Source organism: Athene cunicularia (assembly GCF_003259725.1).
Source record: "Athene cunicularia isolate RWA chromosome 4 unlocalized genomic scaffold, athCun1 chr4_part3, whole genome shotgun sequence".
Lineage (NCBI taxonomy): Eukaryota > Metazoa > Chordata > Aves > Strigiformes > Strigidae > Athene > Athene cunicularia.
In genome coordinates, this window is record NW_020799100.1 from 23,086,994 (window position 1) to 23,092,223 (window position 5,230).

Consider the following 5,230-nt stretch of genomic DNA (forward strand, 5'->3'; position numbering starts at 1 on the left):
ACAAGGCTCTTCAGCCCTTTTTAACAAGCTCTTGATATTCATATTGTTACTCTCTCCTGCGAAAGGGCAGGACAGACCACCCAGGATCACCTCTGGAGCTCCGCTCACAAAGCACCTTTTGTTGCCCAGAGCTTTCCCGTGCTCCGGGGCCAGCAGGGCTCAGAGCTCACCTAACCCTTACATGGGTGAAAAGAAGAGGCTGGGTCATTGCCCTCCAGTTCAGGGAACTGCTCGGAGATCCCCGGGCACATCCCGCGTTTCCAAAAAGCAGAGGAGCCGACACCAGGCAGGGGGGCACTCGGGGTCCCTTCGCTTCCAGAGCTGCTCAGGACCCGGCCAGGTTCACTTCTGGAGGTGTCGCTGAGCCAAGAGCCTCCGTTACACCAACCAGATCACAAAATGCAGGAGCTCTGCCCATCCGGCCCACGGGCTGGGCAGCGGGGCTGCTTCTCCAGGGTGGAACAGGAGGACGAAGCAAGATCCGGCGCGTTTCCTCGTGGCCAGCAGAGCAGCAGCCAGGCCCAGCAACGCCACTTCGGACACGATTGGCAGCAGGGGCCCACGCTGCTCTTAAAACGAGGTGTCCTGGAACGGCTCTGCCCCACCCCAGAGCCCACAAGCCCCAGCTGTGCAGGCACACACGTCCTCCTCCTCCTCCTCCTCCTCCTCCCGCAGCCTCCGGCCTCCCTAGCACAGGAGCCCCCCGCGGCAGGGTGGCCCCCACCCCCAGCCTCTCCCCAGCCTTCGCAGAGGGTCGGTCAGGGCAGAACCAGCCACGGACGCACGTACAACCACCACGGGTCATTCCAGTCATCTCAGTGACATCTCAGTGACATCTCAGTCACGCAAAGCTCAGGGGGCTCCACGCCGGGGGAGACCCCCGCCATCCCATGGCGTGGCAGCTTCCAGGCTCTGGAGCTCCTGGTGAGCTCCTGTGCAGAGCACGGAGTTGTTCACCACAAAGAGGAGAAGAATTGAAAAGGAATGGGGAGCAGAGGTGGCACCGGGCTGGGCTGTGCCGGGATTTCACACCGCTGAGGCTTACCCCGACATACCTCGCTCGCAGCCAGGGCGGGGAAAGGATGGGGTGAGGGAGGGGCTGGGCATGGCTTGGGGGGTCCCTCCCGCACCCCTGGGGCTCGGCGGGTGCCCTGGCCAGCACTGCCTCATGCCGGCTGCCTTTGACACACCTTTGAAAAACAGTAGTTTGAGGGGAAAAGCGTGCTGCTGGCTGAAGAAACCAGAAGCCCAGGGTTGGTTCTCTTCTTAACCCCTGCCCGCCCCGCAGCGAGGGCATTCCTGCCCCGAAAAAACAGTGTCGCAGCTTACCTGCATCTTTTTTATCTTCTAGCAGCGTGAAACACTGTGAAAAGAAAAGAAAAAGATCAGAAATCATTTTGTTATGGTTTTGATTTTGACATTCACAGACTCCCACCACTGACACGGGGGCTCGGCTCCCACTCCAGCCTTTCTGCCAGAGAGGAGCTGGGACCCGCCTCGCAGGCTCGGGCTCTGAGGACAATGAGCAGAGCCCTGGCAAAGGGCTGTCCCGAGGGCATCGGAGCCATCGGGGCCGACACCAAGCGCCCATCACCGCAGCTCCTGGCCTGCTGGGAGCCATCGAAGGGGGAGCAGGGGCTCTGCACCCGGAGGGGGTGGAGAGACAGACCTCTCTGCCTGACAGCTTGAAAAGGACTCTGCAAAATCTCCAGAGAGGGGACGGGTAGGCAGGCGAGGGCTGCCAGGTCCACAGCAAGGGATCAAACCAGGCCGGGAGGACGCGGTCTCTACCTCTGGGCATGCAGACCACGGTGCTCCCGCCAGCCCCCGCTCCCGTGCCGGGGGCACTGGGGCAGCCTGGGTGGGGCAGACCTTCACTCTGGCGGAGGAAGCACCAGGCTGGGGTCCCCCCAGATGCATCCCTCAGTACCTGTGCGGCTGCACAGATGGCACAGGAGATGTTCATGTTTTAATCGCATTAGCAGGTCTGGGAGCAGAGTGTCTGCAGGCACAAAAAGCCAAGAATAAAGAAAGGGAAAAAAAAAAAAGCAAGCTGAAAGCAGGCTGGGCTCCCCAGGCGTAGCACCCAGGGTGGGGAAGGGACCACGCGCACCACATGCAGGGGCTGCCCCTTGCCTGGGGCTGGTCTTCTGCGGGGCCAAAGCCAAGGGAAATGGGATTTACAGATGGCAGAGCCTTGCTGGCACACAGGGCACAACCGGCACAGAGGAGGTGGAGGAGCAGGAGGGTCCCAGCGCTGCCCGGGACCCTCCCGAGGCCCCGCTCCAGGCGCAGGCAGCCCCCCCCAGTGCAGCCGCAGCCTCGCCGAGCGGGGCCGGAGGTGCCAGGAGGGCGCCGGGGATCGCAGCAGGAATGCAGCGCGCCGCTGAGCCGGCCTTTCCCACGGGCCACCCGGGACCCCTCTTCCTGCCGGGGCAGCGGGGCCGGGGGTGACCCAGGGGGAGATGGGCTTCACCATCTCCCTCCGCCGGGCTTCTCGCGGCAGCACCGGCCTGAGAGGTGCCCGTCAGCCCCGCAGCATGCCCGTGTGCGCCACGGGGAGCTCACCGGGCTCCTCCGGCCCGTTTGGCAGAGTGGAATCTGTTCCCACGGGAGAGAAGGGCCGGGAGCTGCTGCTGCTGCTGCCTGCTCAGCTCTGTCCTGCTCAGGGAGAGCCTGCACAGACACCCGAGCCCCAGACTGGCAGCGTGTGAGCAACCGGAGAACATCAGAGCCAAAAATGTTCGGGCAGGGAGATGATCACCAGGACCTCTATCATGTCCCTTATCACCCGCTCTGCGGACACCAGCCCTGCGGCCAGCACATGCAGTAGATGCCTGCAGAGCGGGGCAGGGTCTGGCCCTAACACCTTCTTTTTCCCCATAAAATCTTCCACCAGCCACAGCTCCACCTCATTTAACCTCACAAGCTTTAATCCCACAGACAGAGCCCTGCATGTTTCTGCTCCTCCAAGAAATTCCTCTGCTGTTCACGGCAAGTAGCTGAGCAACACCGGCACAGGCAGAAAAACGGGAAACGGGGCTGAAGCAGAAGCCTCAGCCCCGCGCGAGGCCATCGGCGTTCACCAAGGGCAATCAGGAGGGCGGTGTCCTCTGTCCCTTTGGCTTCCCGGGCTCCAGAGCCCACCCAGCCGCTCAGCCCCGGGAGCAGCTCGCAGCGCTGGCCGCGCAGGGCTGCTCCTGCTGCTCCTCTCCCAGAGCCTCGCGCTCCACGGGGACTTGTCCGGCACTTTGGGACGCGGGTGGGGATCAGCCAGGTCCCGTGTGCTGGTGGGGGGGTGGCTGCTGCGGAGCTGAAGTGGAAATATGGGAAGGGCAGTCTGTCGATGGACGGAGGAGAGAGAAATGAAGCGTCCACCAGAATACCTCGTGTTGCTGCAGGCAGAGCAACGGGATGATTAAAACCAAAGGAAACTGCACGAAGAACACAACCACCCCTGAACTTGGCACCAGGGCACCTGCAGGAGCCCCCCGTCACCGTGCGATGCTGAATTCAACGTGAGCCTCGTGGGCTGAGCTAACGAGGAAGCACAAAGCAGAAACATCGTTTTGGCCCTCGCCTCTGAGCACGGGGGAAGCTCCTGGCTCGGCAGCATCCCCCGTCCTGCGCTGCTGGGCCCCCGCCCCGAGGGCAGCACCCACTGAAGCAGGTTTGCTTTCTCCCCACAGTGGGTGGCTGAGGGTGGTGAGGTGAAGCAAGGGCCTCGCGCCCGGGTTCGCAGGCAGGGCCCCTCCCTTCCGAGCGAAGGCGCCAGCTCTCCCATGCCCAGCATCTTCCAGAGGCACCAACTGCCTGGAGTCTCCCTCACCACAGGCCCCCGGCCGTGACACCTCAGTGCCCGGGGGTGGCGGTGGGGAGGAAAGAGCCCCAAAACCAGAGGGCAAAGTTGCTCCCAGACCCACAAACGACTCTTGCCCACGCTCAGTCCCCATCCTATAAAATTCTTTTCTAAGCAAGAAGCAGATACAAATATTGTCTTAATTAGTAAAACCAGTGGGTTCAGAGGGGGAGGCCCCCTCATCGGGCAGCGGGGCCGGGAACGTGTCAGGGTGGGGAGCCCGAGGCTGCAGACAGAGGAGCAGCTGCAGGCGGGGGGACAGCGAGGGCTGGAGCCATCCCACAGCTCCCAGCACCTCGTCACCCCCTCCCTGCCACCCAGCCAGCGGGCCCATCCTCAGACATGAGGTTACCAGGGGGCTGCTGGCTGCTCTTGGCTTTGCTGAAGCCCCCTGGGCAGGGGGAGAGCCCGGGGGGCCAAGCCGGAGCTCTGCAAGGGGGAAGGCAGGACCCAGTCCCATCAGCACTGTGGCAGTGACAGCAGGAGCTCACAGGGGCCGGGAGGGTTAACAGGGACTTGCTAAGCTCTCTGGAGACAGCGGGGACAAGACAGCTACTAATATTATTAATGAATTTCACAAATGTCATTTTTAGACTCAACTATTTTAAGCTTTGCATTGAAACCCCGGGGGAACAGCGTGCATTCCTCATCCATTTCACCACGGCACATCCACTCGCCTGCCACAGCCCAGTGTACAGCACTGGCTGGAAAGGGATTTTAGTGGTTTTGTCCCAGTCAGAAGCTCCAGAAATCCACGCTAACACCACCTCCAAGATCCACCGGGCACACTTACCAGCACGCAGCGCAGGCAGGGAGACGGTAAATGCGCCGTCACAGGCGGGGGCAGTCAGAGATTTGCCCGTTATGGAGGCGGCAGATGAGGAATTAAACCCAAATGAAAAATACCAGATGCCACAAGAACCGCTGCTGCAGGAAATTAAAAACTCGGGGCCTCCGGTCTCCCTGTTCCTTTGTCATCCCGCTCGCAGCCGCCCCGTCCCTCCAGATGGGCAGAGCCGGCCGCGGGCCCGGGGCGAGCCGAGGCTCCGAGCCAGCCCGTTTGCCCACGCTCGGGGCCGCGGGTCCCATCGCGGAGGGGGGACCACAGGCCAGGCCGACCAACGCACCCGCACGCAGCCCGGCCAAAATTAACCTGCCCCGTGCACGTGGGGCGCAGGCACGACATCCCCGGAGAGCAGACGTCAGGCACCGCGCGCAGGGGGGGAAAAAAAAAATAATCAAAACGCCTCCCCCCGCCATCCCTTCTGGCAGCTTCTCCTGGAGCGAGGAGGGTGTCGAAAGATGGGCAGCATTTAAACAGGCGGCTCCTTACCTTGGCTCTTTTGAAGCAAGTCCAGAAAAAATCCAGCA

General features: G+C 62.2%; 1 protein-coding gene across 1 annotated transcript in view; it reads right to left on the minus strand.

Moving 5' to 3' along the window:
- The window catches only part of STARD8 (StAR related lipid transfer domain containing 8), a 49,261-nt gene extending 44,037 nt beyond the window's left edge, over positions 1–5,224 (minus strand). Inside the window, exons 1-2 of the mRNA XM_026848706.1 lie at positions 5,193–5,224; positions 1,330–1,363 (exon numbers count right to left, since the gene is read on the minus strand). The gene's annotated coding sequence lies outside the window, so the exon portion shown is untranslated. The remainder of the gene's footprint in view (positions 1–1,329; positions 1,364–5,192) is intronic.
- Positions 5,225–5,230: the final 6 nt, after the last annotated feature.